This window comes from Mytilus trossulus, chromosome 11 (assembly GCF_036588685.1).
Source record: "Mytilus trossulus isolate FHL-02 chromosome 11, PNRI_Mtr1.1.1.hap1, whole genome shotgun sequence".
Taxonomy (NCBI): Eukaryota; Metazoa; Mollusca; class Bivalvia; order Mytilida; family Mytilidae; genus Mytilus; species Mytilus trossulus.
In genome coordinates, this window is record NC_086383.1 from 46,480,844 (window position 1) to 46,503,328 (window position 22,485).

A 22,485-nucleotide genomic window follows, 5' to 3' on the forward strand; every position below is an offset into this window, starting at 1 on the left:
ATGCATCGAGGAAGAAAAGGGACACATTGTCAGGATCAATCCTGACAATTTCGAGGAGATAAACGGTGATTCGCCAGTAAATACTTTGATTTTGATAAAAAAAAAAATCGTGAACTTTCCTTTCTTCCGTCTGAAATTAAATTGCTATTGAAGGAAAACTGTTCGATATGAAGTAAGAGTAACGTATGTGAGAAACTTTGTGTTTCATGACATGTAACTTGAACAATAAACAGGCATGAAGTAAGTCTCGCTTTCACTCACACAGTTTGCAATCAGTGCCTTTCCATTGACACAAACGTTGAATGTGAGACCTTATCAACATTTCTAGAAAATTGCAGCAAAAATACATATGACCCCGACGTGATTCGAACACGCAACCTTCTGATCTGGAGTCAGACGCGCTACCGTTGCGCCACGGAGTCCTTCTTCCAACCAAATGGAATTTTTAGTCTATAACGCTCAGGTTATTATCGATCCTACTAAACTTGTACCCCTCCCTTTGGCTGTAAAATAATAAAATCGTGTTTTCCTTAATTTTGAAAAATATATACGATTCAACACGAATCAATCATGATAATTTATAGACAAAATGTACAAGACAACCTTGAATATTGAAAATATCGCCTGCGGCTACAACTTCAAATTGTTTGGAATTTAACTCTAGTTACTTTAATTTAACAAAGACTAAGTTTCCTTATTCAGACTTGCCAATGGAATATTAAGAACTTATCAGATGACTTCCGTATGACGATGTGGCACTTACGACAGGTTGTTGCCGCATCTGGTATTAAGTATAAAGTAGTTAATTTTGGACGTATGTATCAAGTCGTCGTGGCCGAGTGGTTAAGGCGATAGACTAGAAATCTATTGGGGTCTCCCCGCACAGGTTCGAATCCTGTCGACGACGCAGACTTTTTGGTATCAACTTTTTGTAATGAATCACACACTGCTCACTGAACGCGCTCAAAGACAAGTAGGAATCAAAGTTATCGATAAGCTAACCGCAGATAGACATTGTCCTGAAAACGACCATTCGCAATGAATGCAGTTGTTGTATGACAGAGTTCATTCGGCTTAACCGGTGACTGAGGAAGATCGTAAGGATATCATGCATCGAGGAAGAAAAGGGACACATTGTCAGGATCAATCCTGACAATTTCGAGGAGATAAACGGTGATTCGCCAGTAAATACTTTGATTTTGATAAAAAAAAAATCGTGAACTTTCCTTTCTTCCGTCTGAAATTAAATTGCTATTGAAGGAAAACTGTTCGATATGAAGTAAGAGTAACGTATGTGAGAAACTTTGTGTTTCATGACATGTAACTTGAACAATAAACAGGCATGAAGTAAGTCTCGCTTTCACTCACACAGTTTGCAATCAGTGCCTTTCCATTGACACAAACGTTGAATGTGAGACCTTATCAACATTTCTAGAAAATTGCAGCAAAAATACATATGACCCCGACGTGATTCGAACACGCAACCTTCTGATCTGGAGTCAGACGCGCTACCGTTGCGCCACGGAGTCCTTCTTCCAACCAAATGGAATTTTTAGTCTATAACGCTCAGGTTATTATCGATCCTACTAAACTTGTACCCCTCCCTTTGGCTGTAAAATAATAAAATCGTGTTTTCCTTAATTTTGAAAAATATATACGATTCAACACGAATCAATCATGATAATTTATAGACAAAATGTACAAGACAACCTTGAATATTGAAAATATCGCCTGCGGCTACAACTTCAAATTGTTTGGAATTTAACTCTAGTTACTTTAATTTAACAAAGACTAAGTTTCCTTATTCAGACTTGCCAATGGAATATTAAGAACTTATCAGATGACTTCCGTATGACGATGTGGCACTTACGACAGGTTGTTGCCGCATCTGGTATTAAGTATAAAGTAGTTAATTTTGGACGTATGTATCAAGTCGTCGTGGCCGAGTGGTTAAGGCGATAGACTAGAAATCTATTGGGGTCTCCCCGCACAGGTTCGAATCCTGTCGACGACGCAGACTTTTTGGTATCAACTTTTTGTAATGAATCACACACTGCTCACTGAACGCGCTCAAAGACAAGTAGGAATCAAAGTTATCGATAAGCTAACCGCAGATAGACATTGTCCTGAAAACGACCATTCGCAATGAATGCAGTTGTTGTATGACAGAGTTCATTCGGCTTAACCGGTGACTGAGGAAGATCGTAAGGATATCATGCATCGAGGAAGAAAAGGGACACATTGTCAGGATCAATCCTGACAATTTCGAGGAGATAAACGGTGATTCGCCAGTAAATACTTTGATTTTGATAAAAAAAAAATCGTGAACTTTCCTTTCTTCCGTCTGAAATTAAATTGCTATTGAAGGAAAACTGTTCGATATGAAGTAAGAGTAACGTATGTGAGAAACTTTGTGTTTCATGACATGTAACTTGAACAATAAACAGGCATGAAGTAAGTCTCGCTTTCACTCACACAGTTTGCAATCAGTGCCTTTCCATTGACACAAACGTTGAATGTGAGACCTTATCAACATTTCTAGAAAATTGCAGCAAAAATACATATGACCCCGACGTGATTCGAACACGCAACCTTCTGATCTGGAGTCAGACGCGCTACCGTTGCGCCACGGAGTCCTTCTTCCAACCAAATGGAATTTTTAGTCTATAACGCTCAGGTTATTATCGATCCTACTAAACTTGTACCCCTCCCTTTGGCTGTAAAATAATAAAATCGTGTTTTCCTTAATTTTGAAAAATATATACGATTCAACACGAATCAATCATGATAATTTATAGACAAAATGTACAAGACAACCTTGAATATTGAAAATATCGCCTGCGGCTACAACTTCAAATTGTTTGGAATTTAACTCTAGTTACTTTAATTTAACAAAGACTAAGTTTCCTTATTCAGACTTGCCAATGGAATATTAAGAACTTATCAGATGACTTCCGTATGACGATGTGGCACTTACGACAGGTTGTTGCCGCATCTGGTATTAAGTATAAAGTAGTTAATTTTGGACGTATGTATCAAGTCGTCGTGGCCGAGTGGTTAAGGCGATAGACTAGAAATCTATTGGGGTCTCCCCGCACAGGTTCGAATCCTGTCGACGACGCAGACTTTTTGGTATCAACTTTTTGTAATGAATCACACACTGCTCACTGAACGCGCTCAAAGACAAGTAGGAATCAAAGTTATCGATAAGCTAACCGCAGATAGACATTGTCCTGAAAACGACCATTCGCAATGAATGCAGTTGTTGTATGACAGAGTTCATTCGGCTTAACCGGTGACTGAGGAAGATCGTAAGGATATCATGCATCGAGGAAGAAAAGGGACACATTGTCAGGATCAATCCTGACAATTTCGAGGAGATAAACGGTGATTCGCCAGTAAATACTTTGATTTTGATAAAAAAAAAATCGTGAACTTTCCTTTCTTCCGTCTGAAATTAAATTGCTATTGAAGGAAAACTGTTCGATATGAAGTAAGAGTAACGTATGTGAGAAACTTTGTGTTTCATGACATGTAACTTGAACAATAAACAGGCATGAAGTAAGTCTCGCTTTCACTCACACAGTTTGCAATCAGTGCCTTTCCATTGACACAAACGTTGAATGTGAGACCTTATCAACATTTCTAGAAAATTGCAGCAAAAATACATATGACCGCGACGTGATTCGAACACGCAACCTTCTGATCTGGAGTCAGACGCGCTACCGTTGCGCCACGGAGTCCTTCTTCCAACCAAATGGAATTTTTAGTCTATAACGCTCAGGTTATTATCGATCCTACTAAACTTGTACCCCTCCCTTTGGCTGTAAAATAATAAAATCGTGTTTTCCTTAATTTTGAAAAATATATACGATTCAACACGAATCAATCATGATAATTTATAGACAAAATGTACAAGACAACCTTGAATATTGAAAATATCGCCTGCGGCTACAACTTCAAATTGTTTGGAATTTAACTCTAGTTACTTTAATTTAACAAAGACTAAGTTTCCTTATTCAGACTTGCCAATGGAATATTAAGAACTTATCAGATGACTTCCGTATGACGATGTGGCACTTACGACAGGTTGTTGCCGCATCTGGTATTAAGTATAAAGTAGTTAATTTTGGACGTATGTATCAAGTCGTCGTGGCCGAGTGGTTAAGGCGATAGACTAGAAATCTATTGGGGTCTCCCCGCACAGGTTCGAATCCTGTCGACGACGCAGACTTTTTGGTATCAACTTTTTGTAATGAATCACACACTGCTCACTGAACGCGCTCAAAGACAAGTAGGAATCAAAGTTATCGATAAGCTAACCGCAGATAGACATTGTCCTGAAAACGACCATTCGCAATGAATGCAGTTGTTGTATGACAGAGTTCATTCGGCTTAACCGGTGACTGAGGAAGATCGTAAGGATATCATGCATCGAGGAAGAAAAGGGACACATTGTCAGGATCAATCCTGACAATTTCGAGGAGATAAACGGTGATTCGCCAGTAAATACTTTGATTTTGATAAAAAAAAAATCGTGAACTTTCCTTTCTTCCGTCTGAAATTAAATTGCTATTGAAGGAAAACTGTTCGATATGAAGTAAGAGTAACGTATGTGAGAAACTTTGTGTTTCATGACATGTAACTTGAACAATAAACAGGCATGAAGTAAGTCTCGCTTTCACTCACACAGTTTGCAATCAGTGCCTTTCCATTGACACAAACGTTGAATGTGAGACCTTATCAACATTTCTAGAAAATTGCAGCAAAAATACATATGACCCCGACGTGATTCGAACACGCAACCTTCTGATCTGGAGTCAGACGCGCTACCGTTGCGCCACGGAGTCCTTCTTCCAACCAAATGGAATTTTTAGTCTATAACGCTCAGGTTATTATCGATCCTACTAAACTTGTACCCCTCCCTTTGGCTGTAAAATAATAAAATCGTGTTTTCCTTAATTTTGAAAAATATATACGATTCAACACGAATCAATCATGATAATTTATAGACAAAATGTACAAGACAACCTTGAATATTGAAAATATCGCCTGCGGCTACAACTTCAAATTGTTTGGAATTTAACTCTAGTTACTTTAATTTAACAAAGACTAAGTTTCCTTATTCAGACTTGCCAATGGAATATTAAGAACTTATCAGATGACTTCCGTATGACGATGTGGCACTTACGACAGGTTGTTGCCGCATCTGGTATTAAGTATAAAGTAGTTAATTTTGGACGTATGTATCAAGTCGTCGTGGCCGAGTGGTTAAGGCGATAGACTAGAAATCTATTGGGGTCTCCCCGCACAGGTTCGAATCCTGTCGACGACGCAGACTTTTTGGTATCAACTTTTTGTAATGAATCACACACTGCTCACTGAACGCGCTCAAAGACAAGTAGGAATCAAAGTTATCGATAAGCTAACCGCAGATAGACATTGTCCTGAAAACGACCATTCGCAATGAATGCAGTTGTTGTATGACAGAGTTCATTCGGCTTAACCGGTGACTGAGGAAGATCGTAAGGATATCATGCATCGAGGAAGAAAAGGGACACATTGTCAGGATCAATCCTGACAATTTCGAGGAGATAAACGGTGATTCGCCAGTAAATACTTTGATTTTGATAAAAAAAAAATCGTGAACTTTCCTTTCTTCCGTCTGAAATTAAATTGCTATTGAAGGAAAACTGTTCGATATGAAGTAAGAGTAACGTATGTGAGAAACTTTGTGTTTCATGACATGTAACTTGAACAATAAACAGGCATGAAGTAAGTCTCGCTTTCACTCACACAGTTTGCAATCAGTGCCTTTCCATTGACACAAACGTTGAATGTGAGACCTTATCAACATTTCTAGAAAATTGCAGCAAAAATACATATGACCCCGACGTGATTCGAACACGCAACCTTCTGATCTGGAGTCAGACGCGCTACCGTTGCGCCACGGAGTCCTTCTTCCAACCAAATGGAATTTTTAGTCTATAACGCTCAGGTTATTATCGATCCTACTAAACTTGTACCCCTCCCTTTGGCTGTAAAATAATAAAATCGTGTTTTCCTTAATTTTGAAAAATATATACGATTCAACACGAATCAATCATGATAATTTATAGACAAAATGTACAAGACAACCTTGAATATTGAAAATATCGCCTGCGGCTACAACTTCAAATTGTTTGGAATTTAACTCTAGTTACTTTAATTTAACAAAGACTAAGTTTCCTTATTCAGACTTGCCAATGGAATATTAAGAACTTATCAGATGACTTCCGTATGACGATGTGGCACTTACGACAGGTTGTTGCCGCATCTGGTATTAAGTATAAAGTAGTTAATTTTGGACGTATGTATCAAGTCGTCGTGGCCGAGTGGTTAAGGCGATAGACTAGAAATCTATTGGGGTCTCCCCGCACAGGTTCGAATCCTGTCGACGACGCAGACTTTTTGGTATCAACTTTTTGTAATGAATCACACACTGCTCACTGAACGCGCTCAAAGACAAGTAGGAATCAAAGTTATCGATAAGCTAACCGCAGATAGACATTGTCCTGAAAACGACCATTCGCAATGAATGCAGTTGTTGTATGACAGAGTTCATTCGGCTTAACCGGTGACTGAGGAAGATCGTAAGGATATCATGCATCGAGGAAGAAAAGGGACACATTGTCAGGATCAATCCTGACAATTTCGAGGAGATAAACGGTGATTCGCCAGTAAATACTTTGATTTTGATAAAAAAAAAATCGTGAACTTTCCTTTCTTCCGTCTGAAATTAAATTGCTATTGAAGGAAAACTGTTCGATATGAAGTAAGAGTAACGTATGTGAGAAACTTTGTGTTTCATGACATGTAACTTGAACAATAAACAGGCATGAAGTAAGTCTCGCTTTCACTCACACAGTTTGCAATCAGTGCCTTTCCATTGACACAAACGTTGAATGTGAGACCTTATCAACATTTCTAGAAAATTGCAGCAAAAATACATATGACCCCGACGTGATTCGAACACGCAACCTTCTGATCTGGAGTCAGACGCGCTACCGTTGCGCCACGGAGTCCTTCTTCCAACCAAATGGAATTTTTAGTCTATAACGCTCAGGTTATTATCGATCCTACTAAACTTGTACCCCTCCCTTTGGCTGTAAAATAATAAAATCGTGTTTTCCTTAATTTTGAAAAATATATACGATTCAACACGAATCAATCATGATAATTTATAGACAAAATGTACAAGACAACCTTGAATATTGAAAATATCGCCTGCGGCTACAACTTCAAATTGTTTGGAATTTAACTCTAGTTACTTTAATTTAACAAAGACTAAGTTTCCTTATTCAGACTTGCCAATGGAATATTAAGAACTTATCAGATGACTTCCGTATGACGATGTGGCACTTACGACAGGTTGTTGCCGCATCTGGTATTAAGTATAAAGTAGTTAATTTTGGACGTATGTATCAAGTCGTCGTGGCCGAGTGGTTAAGGCGATAGACTAGAAATCTATTGGGGTCTCCCCGCACAGGTTCGAATCCTGTCGACGACGCAGACTTTTTGGTATCAACTTTTTGTAATGAATCACACACTGCTCACTGAACGCGCTCAAAGACAAGTAGGAATCAAAGTTATCGATAAGCTAACCGCAGATAGACATTGTCCTGAAAACGACCATTCGCAATGAATGCAGTTGTTGTATGACAGAGTTCATTCGGCTTAACCGGTGACTGAGGAAGATCGTAAGGATATCATGCATCGAGGAAGAAAAGGGACACATTGTCAGGATCAATCCTGACAATTTCGAGGAGATAAACGGTGATTCGCCAGTAAATACTTTGATTTTGATAAAAAAAAAATCGTGAACTTTCCTTTCTTCCGTCTGAAATTAAATTGCTATTGAAGGAAAACTGTTCGATATGAAGTAAGAGTAACGTATGTGAGAAACTTTGTGTTTCATGACATGTAACTTGAACAATAAACAGGCATGAAGTAAGTCTCGCTTTCACTCACACAGTTTGCAATCAGTGCCTTTCCATTGACACAAACGTTGAATGTGAGACCTTATCAACATTTCTAGAAAATTGCAGCAAAAATACATATGACCCCGACGTGATTCGAACACGCAACCTTCTGATCTGGAGTCAGACGCGCTACCGTTGCGCCACGGAGTCCTTCTTCCAACCAAATGGAATTTTTAGTCTATAACGCTCAGGTTATTATCGATCCTACTAAACTTGTACCCCTCCCTTTGGCTGTAAAATAATAAAATCGTGTTTTCCTTAATTTTGAAAAATATATACGATTCAACACGAATCAATCATGATAATTTATAGACAAAATGTACAAGACAACCTTGAATATTGAAAATATCGCCTGCGGCTACAACTTCAAATTGTTTGGAATTTAACTCTAGTTACTTTAATTTAACAAAGACTAAGTTTCCTTATTCAGACTTGCCAATGGAATATTAAGAACTTATCAGATGACTTCCGTATGACGATGTGGCACTTACGACAGGTTGTTGCCGCATCTGGTATTAAGTATAAAGTAGTTAATTTTGGACGTATGTATCAAGTCGTCGTGGCCGAGTGGTTAAGGCGATAGACTAGAAATCTATTGGGGTCTCCCCGCACAGGTTCGAATCCTGTCGACGACGCAGACTTTTTGGTATCAACTTTTTGTAATGAATCACACACTGCTCACTGAACGCGCTCAAAGACAAGTAGGAATCAAAGTTATCGATAAGCTAACCGCAGATAGACATTGTCCTGAAAACGACCATTCGCAATGAATGCAGTTGTTGTATGACAGAGTTCATTCGGCTTAACCGGTGACTGAGGAAGATCGTAAGGATATCATGCATCGAGGAAGAAAAGGGACACATTGTCAGGATCAATCCTGACAATTTCGAGGAGATAAACGGTGATTCGCCAGTAAATACTTTGATTTTGATAAAAAAAAAATCGTGAACTTTCCTTTCTTCCGTCTGAAATTAAATTGCTATTGAAGGAAAACTGTTCGATATGAAGTAAGAGTAACGTATGTGAGAAACTTTGTGTTTCATGACATGTAACTTGAACAATAAACAGGCATGAAGTAAGTCTCGCTTTCACTCACACAGTTTGCAATCAGTGCCTTTCCATTGACACAAACGTTGAATGTGAGACCTTATCAACATTTCTAGAAAATTGCAGCAAAAATACATATGACCCCGACGTGATTCGAACACGCAACCTTCTGATCTGGAGTCAGACGCGCTACCGTTGCGCCACGGAGTCCTTCTTCCAACCAAATGGAATTTTTAGTCTATAACGCTCAGGTTATTATCGATCCTACTAAACTTGTACCCCTCCCTTTGGCTGTAAAATAATAAAATCGTGTTTTCCTTAATTTTGAAAAATATATACGATTCAACACGAATCAATCATGATAATTTATAGACAAAATGTACAAGACAACCTTGAATATTGAAAATATCGCCTGCGGCTACAACTTCAAATTGTTTGGAATTTAACTCTAGTTACTTTAATTTAACAAAGACTAAGTTTCCTTATTCAGACTTGCCAATGGAATATTAAGAACTTATCAGATGACTTCCGTATGACGATGTGGCACTTACGACAGGTTGTTGCCGCATCTGGTATTAAGTATAAAGTAGTTAATTTTGGACGTATGTATCAAGTCGTCGTGGCCGAGTGGTTAAGGCGATAGACTAGAAATCTATTGGGGTCTCCCCGCACAGGTTCGAATCCTGTCGACGACGCAGACTTTTTGGTATCAACTTTTTGTAATGAATCACACACTGCTCACTGAACGCGCTCAAAGACAAGTAGGAATCAAAGTTATCGATAAGCTAACCGCAGATAGACATTGTCCTGAAAACGACCATTCGCAATGAATGCAGTTGTTGTATGACAGAGTTCATTCGGCTTAACCGGTGACTGAGGAAGATCGTAAGGATATCATGCATCGAGGAAGAAAAGGGACACATTGTCAGGATCAATCCTGACAATTTCGAGGAGATAAACGGTGATTCGCCAGTAAATACTTTGATTTTGATAAAAAAAAAATCGTGAACTTTCCTTTCTTCCGTCTGAAATTAAATTGCTATTGAAGGAAAACTGTTCGATATGAAGTAAGAGTAACGTATGTGAGAAACTTTGTGTTTCATGACATGTAACTTGAACAATAAACAGGCATGAAGTAAGTCTCGCTTTCACTCACACAGTTTGCAATCAGTGCCTTTCCATTGACACAAACGTTGAATGTGAGACCTTATCAACATTTCTAGAAAATTGCAGCAAAAATACATATGACCCCGACGTGATTCGAACACGCAACCTTCTGATCTGGAGTCAGACGCGCTACCGTTGCGCCACGGAGTCCTTCTTCCAACCAAATGGAATTTTTAGTCTATAACGCTCAGGTTATTATCGATCCTACTAAACGTGTACCCCTCCCTTTGGCTGTAAAATAATAAAATCGTGTTTTCCTTAATTTTGAAAAATATATACGATTCAACACGAATCAATCATGATAATTTATAGACAAAATGTACAAGACAACCTTGAATATTGAAAATATCGCCTGCGGCTACAACTTCAAATTGTTTGGAATTTAACTCTAGTTACTTTAATTTAACAAAGACTAAGTTTCCTTATTCAGACTTGCCAATGGAATATTAAGAACTTATCAGATGACTTCCGTATGACGATGTGGCACTTACGACAGGTTGTTGCCGCATCTGGTATTAAGTATAAAGTAGTTAATTTTGGACGTATGTATCAAGTCGTCGTGGCCGAGTGGTTAAGGCGATAGACTAGAAATCTATTGGGGTCTCCCCGCACAGGTTCGAATCCTGTCGACGACGCAGACTTTTTGGTATCAACTTTTTGTAATGAATCACACACTGCTCACTGAACGCGCTCAAAGACAAGTAGGAATCAAAGTTATCGATAAGCTAACCGCAGATAGACATTGTCCTGAAAACGACCATTCGCAATGAATGCAGTTGTTGTATGACAGAGTTCATTCGGCTTAACCGGTGACTGAGGAAGATCGTAAGGATATCATGCATCGAGGAAGAAAAGGGACACATTGTCAGGATCAATCCTGACAATTTCGAGGAGATAAACGGTGATTCGCCAGTAAATACTTTGATTTTGATAAAAAAAAAATCGTGAACTTTCCTTTCTTCCGTCTGAAATTAAATTGCTATTGAAGGAAAACTGTTCGATATGAAGTAAGAGTAACGTATGTGAGAAACTTTGTGTTTCATGACATGTAACTTGAACAATAAACAGGCATGAAGTAAGTCTCGCTTTCACTCACACAGTTTGCAATCAGTGCCTTTCCATTGACACAAACGTTGAATGTGAGACCTTATCAACATTTCTAGAAAATTGCAGCAAAAATACATATGACCCCGACGTGATTCGAACACGCAACCTTCTGATCTGGAGTCAGACGCGCTACCGTTGCGCCACGGAGTCCTTCTTCCAACCAAATGGAATTTTTAGTCTATAACGCTCAGGTTATTATCGATCCTACTAAACTTGTACCCCTCCCTTTGGCTGTAAAATAATAAAATCGTGTTTTCCTTCATTTTGAAAAATATATACGATTCAACACGAATCAATCATGATAATTTATAGACAAAATGTACAAGACAACCTTGAATATTGAAAATATCGCCTGCGGCTACAACTTCAAATTGTTTGGAATTTAACTCTAGTTACTTTAATTTAACAAAGACTAAGTTTCCTTATTCAGACTTGCCAATGGAATATTAAGAACTTATCAGATGACTTCCGTATGACGATGTGGCACTTACGACAGGTTGTTGCCGCATCTGGTATTAAGTATAAAGTAGTTAATTTTGGACGTATGTATCAAGTCGTCGTGGCCGAGTGGTTAAGGCGATAGACTAGAAATCTATTGGGGTCTCCCCGCACAGGTTCGAATCCTGTCGACGACGCAGACTTTTTGGTATCAACTTTTTGTAATGAATCACACACTGCTCACTGAACGCGCTCAAAGACAAGTAGGAATCAAAGTTATCGATAAGCTAACCGCAGATAGACATTGTCCTGAAAACGACCATTCGCAATGAATGCAGTTGTTGTATGACAGAGTTCATTCGGCTTAACCGGTGACTGAGGAAGATCGTAAGGATATCATGCATCGAGGAAGAAAAGGGACACATTGTCAGGATCAATCCTGACAATTTCGAGGAGATAAACGGTGATTCGCCAGTAAATACTTTGATTTTGATAAAAAAAAAATCGTGAACTTTCCTTTCTTCCGTCTGAAATTAAATTGCTATTGAAGGAAAACTGTTCGATATGAAGTAAGAGTAACGTATGTGAGAAACTTTGTGTTTCATGACATGTAACTTGAACAATAAACAGGCATGAAGTAAGTCTCGCTTTCACTCACACAGTTTGCAATCAGTGCCTTTCCATTGACACAAACGTTGAATGTGAGACCTTATCAACATTTCTAGAAAATTGCAGCAAAAATACATATGACCCCGACGTGATTCGAACACGCAACCTTCTGATCTGGAGTCAGACGCGCTACCGTTGCGCCACGGAGTCCTTCTTCCAACCAAATGGAATTTTTAGTCTATAACGCTCAGGTTATTATCGATCCTACTAAACTTGTACCCCTCCCTTTGGCTGTAAAATAATAAAATCGTGTTTTCCTTAATTTTGAAAAATATATACGATTCAACACGAATCAATCATGATAATTTATAGACAAAATGTACAAGACAACCTTGAATATTGAAAATATCGCCTGCGGCTACAACTTCAAATTGTTTGGAATTTAACTCTAGTTACTTTAATTTAACAAAGACTAAGTTTCCTTATTCAGACTTGCCAATGGAATATTAAGAACTTATCAGATGACTTCCGTATGACGATGTGGCACTTACGACAGGTTGTTGCCGCATCTGGTATTAAGTATAAAGTAGTTAATTTTGGACGTATGTATCAAGTCGTCGTGGCCGAGTGGTTAAGGCGATAGACTAGAAATCTATTGGGGTCTCCCCGCACAGGTTCGAATCCTGTCGACGACGCAGACTTTTTGGTATCAACTTTTTGTAATGAATCACACACTGCTCACTGAACGCGCTCAAAGACAAGTAGGAATCAAAGTTATCGATAAGCTAACCGCAGATAGACATTGTCCTGAAAACGACCATTCGCAATGAATGCAGTTGTTGTATGACAGAGTTCATTCGGCTTAACCGGTGACTGAGGAAGATCGTAAGGATATCATGCATCGAGGAAGAAAAGGGACACATTGTCAGGATCAATCCTGACAATTTCGAGGAGATAAACGGTGATTCGCCAGTAAATACTTTGATTTTGATAAAAAAAAAATCGTGAACTTTCCTTTCTTCCGTCTGAAATTAAATTGCTATTGAAGGAAAACTGTTCGATATGAAGTAAGAGTAACGTATGTGAGAAACTTTGTGTTTCATGACATGTAACTTGAACAATAAACAGGCATGAAGTAAGTCTCGCTTTCACTCACACAGTTTGCAATCAGTGCCTTTCCATTGACACAAACGTTGAATGTGAGACCTTATCAACATTTCTAGAAAATTGCAGCAAAAATACATATGACCCCGACGTGATTCGAACACGCAACCTTCTGATCTGGAGTCAGACGCGCTACCGTTGCGCCACGGAGTCCTTCTTCCAACCAAATGGAATTTTTAGTCTATAACGCTCAGGTTATTATCGATCCTACTAAACTTGTACCCCTCCCTTTGGCTGTAAAATAATAAAATCGTGTTTTCCTTAATTTTGAAAAATATATACGATTCAACACGAATCAATCATGATAATTTATAGACAAAATGTACAAGACAACCTTGAATATTGAAAATATCGCCTGCGGCTACAACTTCAAATTGTTTGGAATTTAACTCTAGTTACTTTAATTTAACAAAGACTAAGTTTCCTTATTCAGACTTGCCAATGGAATATTAAGAACTTATCAGATGACTTCCGTATGACGATGTGGCACTTACGACAGGTTGTTGCCGCATCTGGTATTAAGTATAAAGTAGTTAATTTTGGACGTATGTATCAAGTCGTCGTGGCCGAGTGGTTAAGGCGATAGACTAGAAATCTATTGGGGTCTCCCCGCACAGGTTCGAATCCTGTCGACGACGCAGACTTTTTGGTATCAACTTTTTGTAATGAATCACACACTGCTCACTGAACGCGCTCAAAGACAAGTAGGAATCAAAGTTATCGATAAGCTAACCGCAGATAGACATTGTCCTGAAAACGACCATTCGCAATGAATGCAGTTGTTGTATGACAGAGTTCATTCGGCTTAACCGGTGACTGAGGAAGATCGTAAGGATATCATGCATCGAGGAAGAAAAGGGACACATTGTCAGGATCAATCCTGACAATTTCGAGGAGATAAACGGTGATTCGCCAGTAAATACTTTGATTTTGATAAAAAAAAAATCGTGAACTTTCCTTTCTTCCGTCTGAAATTAAATTGCTATTGAAGGAAAACTGTTCGATATGAAGTAAGAGTAACGTATGTGAGAAACTTTGTGTTTCATGACATGTAACTTGAACAATAAACAGGCATGAAGTAAGTCTCGCTTTCACTCACACAGTTTGCAATCAGTGCCTTTCCATTGACACAAACGTTGAATGTGAGACCTTATCAACATTTCTAGAAAATTGCAGCAAAAATACATATGACCCCGACGTGATTCGAACACGCAACCTTCTGATCTGGAGTCAGACGCGCTACCGTTGCGCCACGGAGTCCTTCTTCCAACCAAATGGAATTTTTAGTCTATAACGCTCAGGTTATTATCGATCCTACTAAACTTGTACCCCTCCCTTTGGCTGTAAAATAATAAAATCGTGTTTTCCTTAATTTTGAAAAATATATACGATTCAACACGAATCAATCATGATAATTTATAGACAAAATGTACAAGACAACCTTGAATATTGAAAATATCGCCTGCGGCTACAACTTCAAATTGTTTGGAATTTAACTCTAGTTACTTTAATTTAACAAAGACTAAGTTTCCTTATTCAGACTTGCCAATGGAATATTAAGAACTTATCAGATGACTTCCGTATGACGATGTGGCACTTACGACAGGTTGTTGCCGCATCTGGTATTAAGTATAAAGTAGTTAATTTTGGACGTATGTATCAAGTCGTCGTGGCCGAGTGGTTAAGGCGATAGACTAGAAATCTATTGGGGTCTCCCCGCACAGGTTCGAATCCTGTCGACGACGCAGACTTTTTGGTATCAACTTTTTGTAATGAATCACACACTGCTCACTGAACGCGCTCAAAGACAAGTAGGAATCAAAGTTATCGATAAGCTAACCGCAGATAGACATTGTCCTGAAAACGACCATTCGCAATGAATGCAGTTGTTGTATGACAGAGTTCATTCGGCTTAACCGGTGACTGAGGAAGATCGTAAGGATATCATGCATCGAGGAAGAAAAGGGACACATTGTCAGGATCAATCCTGACAATTTCGAGGAGATAAACGGTGATTCGCCAGTAAATACTTTGATTTTGATAAAAAAAAAATCGTGAACTTTCCTTTCTTCCGTCTGAAATTAAATTGCTATTGAAGGAAAACTGTTCGATATGAAGTAAGAGTAACGTATGTGAGAAACTTTGTGTTTCATGACATGTAACTTGAACAATAAACAGGCATGAAGTAAGTCTCGCTTTCACTCACACAGTTTGCAATCAGTGCCTTTCCATTGACACAAACGTTGAATGTGAGACCTTATCAACATTTCTAGAAAATTGCAGCAAAAATACATATGACCCCGACGTGATTCGAACACGCAACCTTCTGATCTGGAGTCAGACGCGCTACCGTTGCGCCACGGAGTCCTTCTTCCAACCAAATGGAATTTTTAGTCTATAACGCTCAGGTTATTATCGATCCTACTAAACTTGTACCCCTCCCTTTGGCTGTAAAATAATAAAATCGTGTTTTCCTTAATTTTGAAAAATATATACGATTCAACACGAATCAATCATGATAATTTATAGACAAAATGTACAAGACAACCTTGAATATTGAAAATATCGCCTGCGGCTACAACTTCAAATTGTTTGGAATTTAACTCTAGTTACTTTAATTTAACAAAGACTAAGTTTCCTTATTCAGACTTGCCAATGGAATATTAAGAACTTATCAGATGACTTCCGTATGACGATGTGGCACTTACGACAGGTTGTTGCCGCATCTGGTATTAAGTATAAAGTAGTTAATTTTGGACGTATGTATCAAGTCGTCGTGGCCGAGTGGTTAAGGCGATAGACTAGAAATCTATTGGGGTCTCCCCGCACAGGTTCGAATCCTGTCGACGACGCAGACTTTTTGGTATCAACTTTTTGTAATGAATCACACACTGCTCACTGAACGCGCTCAAAGACAAGTAGGAATCAAAGTTATCGATAAGCTAACCGCAGATAGACATTGTCCTGAAAACGACCATTCGCAATGAATGCAGTTGTTGTATGACAGAGTTCATTCGGCTTAACCGGTGACTGAGGAAGATCGTAAGGATATCATGCATCGAGGAAGAAAAGGGACACATTGTCAGGATCAATCCTGACAATTTCGAGGAGATAAACGGTGATTCGCCAGTAAATACTTTGATTTTGATAAAAAAAAAATCGTGAACTTTCCTTTCTTCCGTCTGAAATTAAATTGCTATTGAAGGAAAACTGTTCGATATGAAGTAAGAGTAACGTATGTGAGAAACTTTGTGTTTCATGACATGTAACTTGAACAATAAACAGGCATGAAGTAAGTCTCGCTTTCACTCACACAGTTTGCAATCAGTGCCTTTCCATTGACACAAACGTTGAATGTGAGACCTTATCAACATTTCTAGAAAATTGCAGCAAAAATACATATGACCCCGACGTGATTCGAACACGCAACCTTCTGATCTGGAGTCAGACGCGCTACCGTTGCGCCACGGAGTCCTTCTTCCAACCAAATGGAATTTTTAGTCTATAACGCTCAGGTTATTATCGATCCTACTAAACTTGTACCCCTCCCTTTGGCTGTAAAATAATAAAATCGTGTTTTCCTTAATTTTGAAAAATATATACGATTCAACACGAATCAATCATGATAATTTATAGACAAAATGTACAAGACAACCTTGAATATTGAAAATATCGCCTGCGGCTACAACTTCAAATTGTTTGGAATTTAACTCTAGTTACTTTAATTTAACAAAGACTAAGTTTCCTTATTCAGACTTGCCAATGGAATATTAAGAACTTATCAGATGACTTCCGTATGACGATGTGGCACTTACGACAGGTTGTTGCCGCATCTGGTATTAAGTATAAAGTAGTTAATTTTGGACGTATGTATCAAGTCGTCGTGGCCGAGTGGTTAAGGCGATAGACTAGAAATCTATTGGGGTCTCCCCGCACAGGTTCGAATCCTGTCGACGACGCAGACTTTTTGGTATCAACTTTTTGTAATGAATCACACACTGCTCACTGAACGCGCTCAAAGACAAGTAGGAATCAAAGTTATCGATAAGCTAACCGCAGATAGACATTGTCCTGAAAACGACCATTCGCAATGAATGCAGTTGTTGTATGACAGAGTTCATTCGGCTTAACCGGTGACTGAGGAAGATCGTAAGGATATCATGCATCGAGGAAGAAAAGGGACACATTGTCAGGATCAATCCTGACAATTTCGAGGAGATAAACGGTGATTCGCCAGTAAATACTTTGATTTTGATAAAAAAAAAATCGTGAACTTTCCTTTCTTCCGTCTGAAATTAAATTGCTATTGAAGGAAAACTGTTCGATATGAAGTAAGAGTAACGTATGTGAGAAACTTTGTGTTTCATGACATGTAACTTGAACAATAAACAGGCATGAAGTAAGTCTCGCTTTCACTCACACAGTTTGCAATCAGTGCCTTTCCATTGACACAAACGTTGAATGTGAGACCTTATCAACATTTCTAGAAAATTGCAGCAAAAATACATATGACCCCGACGTGATTCGAACACGCAACCTTCTGATCTGGAGTCAGACGCGCTACCGTTGCGCCACGGAGTCCTTCTTCCAACCAAATGGAATTTTTAGTCTATAACGCTCAGGTTATTATCGATCCTACTAAACTTGTACCCCTCCCTTTGGCTGTAAAATAATAAAATCGTGTTTTCCTTAATTTTGAAAAATATATACGATTCAACACGAATCAATCATGATAATTTATAGACAAAATGTACAAGACAACCTTGAATATTGAAAATATCGCCTGCGGCTACAACTTCAAATTGTTTGGAATTTAACTCTAGTTACTTTAATTTAACAAAGACTAAGTTTCCTTATTCAGACTTGCCAATGGAATATTAAGAACTTATCAGATGACTTCCGTATGACGATGTGGCACTTACGACAGGTTGTTGCCGCATCTGGTATTAAGTATAAAGTAGTTAATTTTGGACGTATGTATCAAGTCGTCGTGGCCGAGTGGTTAAGGCGATAGACTAGAAATCTATTGGGGTCTCCCCGCACAGGTTCGAATCCTGTCGACGACGCAGACTTTTTGGTATCAACTTTTTGTAATGAATCACACACTGCTCACTGAACGCGCTCAAAGACAAGTAGGAATCAAAGTTATCGATAAGCTAACCGCAGATAGACATTGTCCTGAAAACGACCATTCGCAATGAATGCAGTTGTTGTATGACAGAGTTCATTCGGCTTAACCGGTGACTGAGGAAGATCGTAAGGATATCATGCATCGAGGAAGAAAAGGGACACATTGTCAGGATCAATCCTGACAATTTCGAGGAGATAAACGGTGATTCGCCAGTAAATACTTTGATTTTGATAAAAAAAAAATCGTGAACTTTCCTTTCTTCCGTCTGAAATTAAATTGCTATTGAAGGAAAACTGTTCGATATGAAGTAAGAGTAACGTATGTGAGAAACTTTGTGTTTCATGACATGTAACTTGAACAATAAACAGGCATGAAGTAAGTCTCGCTTTCACTCACACAGTTTGCAATCAGTGCCTTTCCATTGACACAAACGTTGAATGTGAGACCTTATCAACATTTCTAGAAAATTGCAGCAAAAATACATATGACCCCGACGTGATTCGAACACGCAACCTTCTGATCTGGAGTCAGACGCGCTACCGTTGCGCCACGGAGTCCTTCTTCCAACCAAATGGAATTTTTAGTCTATAACGCTCAGGTTATTATCGATCCTACTAAACTTGTACCCCTCCCTTTGGCTGTAAAATAATAAAATCGTGTTTTCCTTAATTTTGAAAAATATATACGATTCAACACGAATCAATCATGATAATTTATAGACAAAATGTACAAGACAACCTTGAATATTGAAAATATCGCCTGCGGCTACAACTTCAAATTGTTTGGAATTTAACTCTAGTTACTTTAATTTAACAAAGACTAAGTTTCCTTATTCAGACTTGCCAATGGAATATTAAGAACTTATCAGATGACTTCCGTATGACGATGTGGCACTTACGACAGGTTGTTGCCGCATCTGGTATTAAGTATAAAGTAGTTAATTTTGGACGTATGTATCAAGTCGTCGTGGCCGAGTGGTTAAGGCGATAGACTAGAAATCTATTGGGGTCTCCCCGCACAGGTTCGAATCCTGTCGACGACGCAGACTTTTTGGTATCAACTTTTTGTAATGAATCACACACTGCTCACTGAACGCGCTCAAAGACAAGTAGGAATCAAAGTTATCGATAAGCTAACCGCAGATAGACATTGTCCTGAAAACGACCATTCGCAATGAATGCAGTTGTTGTATGACAGAGTTCATTCGGCTTAACCGGTGACTGAGGAAGATCGTAAGGATATCATGCATCGAGGAAGAAAAGGGACACATTGTCAGGATCAATCCTGACAATTTCGAGGAGATAAACGGTGATTCGCCAGTAAATACTTTGATTTTGATAAAAAAAAAATCGTGAACTTTCCTTTCTTCCGTCTGAAATTAAATTGCTATTGAAGGAAAACTGTTCGATATGAAGTAAGAGTAACGTATGTGAGAAACTTTGTGTTTCATGACATGTAACTTGAACAATAAACAGGCATGAAGTAAGTCTCGCTTTCACTCACACAGTTTGCAATCAGTGCCTTTCCATTGACACAAACGTTGAATGTGAGACCTTATCAACATTTCTAGAAAATTGCAGCAAAAATACATATGACCCCGACGTGATTCGAACACGCAACCTTCTGATCTGGAGTCAGACGCGCTTTTTTTTTTTATCTTTATTAAAATAAGACATCATATTATACACATTAAAATACATAAAACATTATCACAAGTGTCAATATCAATTCGAAATGTCTATAACATTCAATTTCAAGCTTCTGTATAAATGTCTACATGACACAATCATTTTAGATATTCAAATTACTACAATTTAAATATTATATCATCATCTACTTCTTCAACCAGAGGATTATCAAGCAAAAATTTCTTTTCAAATAAAGAATTCATTTTACATTTTTGACACATATACACATAAAAGTACATGACATAATGTTTCAGTGTGTACTTGAAAAGCTGAACTAAATTTACAATTGTTTTGCCATTCATTATAATATTCCTTCTTCTAAATATACAATATCTTGCAGTTGAAAGCAGAAAATTAACAAAACTTTCATTAACACCTTTCATTTTCCAATTTAACCCAAATAGTAGCAAATGTTCACTCTGTACAGCACTTATTTTGTCAGAATCACAATTTTCAAATAATTTTACAAACAATTCAGACAAATAGTTATGAAATTCTAACAGTTCATCACAGTTTATTAACATATGTAATAGATCTTCAATTTCACTACCACAAACTTCACATAAATCATCATCTGACCATCCAATTCTTTTAAATTTACTTTTAGTAAATATACAATTATGAAGTATTTTGTAATCTAGTTCAATAAACTTTGCAGGTTTCCAGAATAAATTTACATTACACCACATTTTACTAAAGTCATTATCATCAATATTGAACAGTGTTTTCCACATTTCAACACCACATGGATCTTTACAAATATCATCTAGTAAACAATTATACAGCTTATTAACAGTACACAATGGTAACTCAAATGGTACATGATTAATAATAACAGAAATGTCTATTGTTCTTTTTGTATTCCTATGATGCAATTCACTTTGCACGGTCTGCTTCCAGTCATCAGGAATAGCACATATTAAACAATGATAACGATCAATTACATTATTTACATTTGCATTTTCAAATACATTTTGTATTATTTCAACAATAGCACAATCAGGTAAAAACCCTGTTTTAACCTCATAACATATATCTTTAAGAGTGATAATCCCAGCATTTATAAAATCATACCAAAGTATTGGTTTATCCTTCAAAACAATCTCCGGATTCCTAAACAGTGGTTGATCATATATATTTTCTACACTTAATTTCAATTCAGACTTCTGTCTCAAGATATACCAAGCTTCTAACATTTCTATATACACAGTCGGTAAACATTTCAACTCACAATGTGGTACTTGAATAAACAATACTTCTAAACCAAGATTCATATTATAAATCTTTGACACAAAATATTTAAAAGTATGTTTCCATAGTACATCATATTCATCATTTATCAATCTTCCTAAAAACTTTAGTCTAAATGCATGTATTTTACATTTCATATCAACTAATTGCAAACCTCCATTACATTTATGATTTATTATAACATTATAATTCACCAAATGAGATCTCTTATTCCATACAAAATTAACACATACAATCTTTATCTCATTATAAGCCCATTCCGGGATAGAGGATACAAAAAGAGTGTACCAAAATCTAGACATCATTAATGTATTTACAACAACAACTCTACCCTGCAATGTTAATTGTCTTTGTAACCATATATTCAAAAGAGATTTTAATTTTGATATCTTTTCTTTCCAATTTAGATCATCACATATATTTCTATTTTTTCCAACATAAACACCAAGTAACTGTACATTATTATCACATACTTGTAAACCATACTCCTGTTTTTCTACAGGTGACAATTCTCCCTTTCCAACACACAGAATTTCAGATTTTTGTCTATTAATTTTAGCACCAGTTGCTTTACTATATAAATCAAAAACTTTGAAAACTTCTGATATAGATTGTTTATTACAAACAGATAAAGTTGTATCATCTGCATGCTGAAAAATTAATCCTTCTTTTCCACTATTTGGAACAACAATACCTTTTATCAAATCATTTTTAACAATCTTACTATGTAAAGGCTCAGCAGCTAAAACATACAATAATGCACTTATAGGACAGCCTTGTCTAATACCATTCTTAATACAAAAATAGTTTGTTAAGAAACCATTGCATTTTACTGCACTATTAATACCATTATAAAATATTT

At 37.6% G+C, this 22,485-nt stretch overlaps 36 non-coding genes across 36 annotated transcripts; 18 read left to right on the top strand and 18 right to left on the bottom strand.

The window, feature by feature from the left end:
• Positions 1-350: 350 nt before the first annotated feature.
• Trnaw-cca (transfer RNA tryptophan (anticodon CCA)) lies at positions 351-422 on the bottom strand. The gene has a single exon. It is a non-coding gene; the product is annotated as a tRNA-Trp (tRNA).
• Positions 423-825: 403 nt separating this feature from the next.
• Trnas-aga (transfer RNA serine (anticodon AGA)) lies at positions 826-907 on the top strand. Its single transcript has one exon. It is a non-coding gene; the product is annotated as a tRNA-Ser (tRNA).
• A 550-nt stretch (positions 908-1,457) lies between these two features.
• Positions 1,458-1,529, bottom strand: Trnaw-cca (transfer RNA tryptophan (anticodon CCA)). Its single transcript has one exon. It is a non-coding gene; the product is annotated as a tRNA-Trp (tRNA).
• A 403-nt stretch (positions 1,530-1,932) lies between these two features.
• On the top strand, positions 1,933-2,014 carry Trnas-aga (transfer RNA serine (anticodon AGA)). The gene has a single exon. It is a non-coding gene; the product is annotated as a tRNA-Ser (tRNA).
• A 550-nt stretch (positions 2,015-2,564) lies between these two features.
• On the bottom strand, positions 2,565-2,636 carry Trnaw-cca (transfer RNA tryptophan (anticodon CCA)). Its single transcript has one exon. It is a non-coding gene; the product is annotated as a tRNA-Trp (tRNA).
• A 403-nt stretch (positions 2,637-3,039) lies between these two features.
• On the top strand, positions 3,040-3,121 carry Trnas-aga (transfer RNA serine (anticodon AGA)). Its single transcript has one exon. It is a non-coding gene; the product is annotated as a tRNA-Ser (tRNA).
• Positions 3,122-3,671: 550 nt separating this feature from the next.
• Trnaw-cca (transfer RNA tryptophan (anticodon CCA)) lies at positions 3,672-3,743 on the bottom strand. The gene has a single exon. It is a non-coding gene; the product is annotated as a tRNA-Trp (tRNA).
• Positions 3,744-4,146: 403 nt separating this feature from the next.
• Positions 4,147-4,228, top strand: Trnas-aga (transfer RNA serine (anticodon AGA)). The gene has a single exon. It is a non-coding gene; the product is annotated as a tRNA-Ser (tRNA).
• A 550-nt stretch (positions 4,229-4,778) lies between these two features.
• Positions 4,779-4,850, bottom strand: Trnaw-cca (transfer RNA tryptophan (anticodon CCA)). The gene has a single exon. It is a non-coding gene; the product is annotated as a tRNA-Trp (tRNA).
• A 403-nt stretch (positions 4,851-5,253) lies between these two features.
• On the top strand, positions 5,254-5,335 carry Trnas-aga (transfer RNA serine (anticodon AGA)). The gene has a single exon. It is a non-coding gene; the product is annotated as a tRNA-Ser (tRNA).
• Positions 5,336-5,885: 550 nt separating this feature from the next.
• Trnaw-cca (transfer RNA tryptophan (anticodon CCA)) lies at positions 5,886-5,957 on the bottom strand. The gene has a single exon. It is a non-coding gene; the product is annotated as a tRNA-Trp (tRNA).
• A 403-nt stretch (positions 5,958-6,360) lies between these two features.
• Positions 6,361-6,442, top strand: Trnas-aga (transfer RNA serine (anticodon AGA)). The gene has a single exon. It is a non-coding gene; the product is annotated as a tRNA-Ser (tRNA).
• A 550-nt stretch (positions 6,443-6,992) lies between these two features.
• Trnaw-cca (transfer RNA tryptophan (anticodon CCA)) lies at positions 6,993-7,064 on the bottom strand. Its single transcript has one exon. It is a non-coding gene; the product is annotated as a tRNA-Trp (tRNA).
• A 403-nt stretch (positions 7,065-7,467) lies between these two features.
• On the top strand, positions 7,468-7,549 carry Trnas-aga (transfer RNA serine (anticodon AGA)). The gene has a single exon. It is a non-coding gene; the product is annotated as a tRNA-Ser (tRNA).
• A 550-nt stretch (positions 7,550-8,099) lies between these two features.
• Trnaw-cca (transfer RNA tryptophan (anticodon CCA)) lies at positions 8,100-8,171 on the bottom strand. The gene has a single exon. It is a non-coding gene; the product is annotated as a tRNA-Trp (tRNA).
• Positions 8,172-8,574: 403 nt separating this feature from the next.
• Positions 8,575-8,656, top strand: Trnas-aga (transfer RNA serine (anticodon AGA)). Its single transcript has one exon. It is a non-coding gene; the product is annotated as a tRNA-Ser (tRNA).
• Positions 8,657-9,206: 550 nt separating this feature from the next.
• Trnaw-cca (transfer RNA tryptophan (anticodon CCA)) lies at positions 9,207-9,278 on the bottom strand. The gene has a single exon. It is a non-coding gene; the product is annotated as a tRNA-Trp (tRNA).
• A 403-nt stretch (positions 9,279-9,681) lies between these two features.
• Trnas-aga (transfer RNA serine (anticodon AGA)) lies at positions 9,682-9,763 on the top strand. The gene has a single exon. It is a non-coding gene; the product is annotated as a tRNA-Ser (tRNA).
• Positions 9,764-10,313: 550 nt separating this feature from the next.
• Positions 10,314-10,385, bottom strand: Trnaw-cca (transfer RNA tryptophan (anticodon CCA)). Its single transcript has one exon. It is a non-coding gene; the product is annotated as a tRNA-Trp (tRNA).
• Positions 10,386-10,788: 403 nt separating this feature from the next.
• On the top strand, positions 10,789-10,870 carry Trnas-aga (transfer RNA serine (anticodon AGA)). Its single transcript has one exon. It is a non-coding gene; the product is annotated as a tRNA-Ser (tRNA).
• A 550-nt stretch (positions 10,871-11,420) lies between these two features.
• On the bottom strand, positions 11,421-11,492 carry Trnaw-cca (transfer RNA tryptophan (anticodon CCA)). Its single transcript has one exon. It is a non-coding gene; the product is annotated as a tRNA-Trp (tRNA).
• A 403-nt stretch (positions 11,493-11,895) lies between these two features.
• Trnas-aga (transfer RNA serine (anticodon AGA)) lies at positions 11,896-11,977 on the top strand. The gene has a single exon. It is a non-coding gene; the product is annotated as a tRNA-Ser (tRNA).
• A 550-nt stretch (positions 11,978-12,527) lies between these two features.
• Positions 12,528-12,599, bottom strand: Trnaw-cca (transfer RNA tryptophan (anticodon CCA)). The gene has a single exon. It is a non-coding gene; the product is annotated as a tRNA-Trp (tRNA).
• Positions 12,600-13,002: 403 nt separating this feature from the next.
• Trnas-aga (transfer RNA serine (anticodon AGA)) lies at positions 13,003-13,084 on the top strand. Its single transcript has one exon. It is a non-coding gene; the product is annotated as a tRNA-Ser (tRNA).
• Positions 13,085-13,634: 550 nt separating this feature from the next.
• On the bottom strand, positions 13,635-13,706 carry Trnaw-cca (transfer RNA tryptophan (anticodon CCA)). The gene has a single exon. It is a non-coding gene; the product is annotated as a tRNA-Trp (tRNA).
• A 403-nt stretch (positions 13,707-14,109) lies between these two features.
• Trnas-aga (transfer RNA serine (anticodon AGA)) lies at positions 14,110-14,191 on the top strand. Its single transcript has one exon. It is a non-coding gene; the product is annotated as a tRNA-Ser (tRNA).
• Positions 14,192-14,741: 550 nt separating this feature from the next.
• Positions 14,742-14,813, bottom strand: Trnaw-cca (transfer RNA tryptophan (anticodon CCA)). Its single transcript has one exon. It is a non-coding gene; the product is annotated as a tRNA-Trp (tRNA).
• A 403-nt stretch (positions 14,814-15,216) lies between these two features.
• On the top strand, positions 15,217-15,298 carry Trnas-aga (transfer RNA serine (anticodon AGA)). The gene has a single exon. It is a non-coding gene; the product is annotated as a tRNA-Ser (tRNA).
• Positions 15,299-15,848: 550 nt separating this feature from the next.
• On the bottom strand, positions 15,849-15,920 carry Trnaw-cca (transfer RNA tryptophan (anticodon CCA)). The gene has a single exon. It is a non-coding gene; the product is annotated as a tRNA-Trp (tRNA).
• A 403-nt stretch (positions 15,921-16,323) lies between these two features.
• Trnas-aga (transfer RNA serine (anticodon AGA)) lies at positions 16,324-16,405 on the top strand. The gene has a single exon. It is a non-coding gene; the product is annotated as a tRNA-Ser (tRNA).
• A 550-nt stretch (positions 16,406-16,955) lies between these two features.
• Trnaw-cca (transfer RNA tryptophan (anticodon CCA)) lies at positions 16,956-17,027 on the bottom strand. The gene has a single exon. It is a non-coding gene; the product is annotated as a tRNA-Trp (tRNA).
• Positions 17,028-17,430: 403 nt separating this feature from the next.
• Positions 17,431-17,512, top strand: Trnas-aga (transfer RNA serine (anticodon AGA)). The gene has a single exon. It is a non-coding gene; the product is annotated as a tRNA-Ser (tRNA).
• Positions 17,513-18,062: 550 nt separating this feature from the next.
• Trnaw-cca (transfer RNA tryptophan (anticodon CCA)) lies at positions 18,063-18,134 on the bottom strand. Its single transcript has one exon. It is a non-coding gene; the product is annotated as a tRNA-Trp (tRNA).
• A 403-nt stretch (positions 18,135-18,537) lies between these two features.
• On the top strand, positions 18,538-18,619 carry Trnas-aga (transfer RNA serine (anticodon AGA)). The gene has a single exon. It is a non-coding gene; the product is annotated as a tRNA-Ser (tRNA).
• Positions 18,620-19,169: 550 nt separating this feature from the next.
• On the bottom strand, positions 19,170-19,241 carry Trnaw-cca (transfer RNA tryptophan (anticodon CCA)). The gene has a single exon. It is a non-coding gene; the product is annotated as a tRNA-Trp (tRNA).
• A 403-nt stretch (positions 19,242-19,644) lies between these two features.
• Trnas-aga (transfer RNA serine (anticodon AGA)) lies at positions 19,645-19,726 on the top strand. The gene has a single exon. It is a non-coding gene; the product is annotated as a tRNA-Ser (tRNA).
• Positions 19,727-22,485: the final 2,759 nt, after the last annotated feature.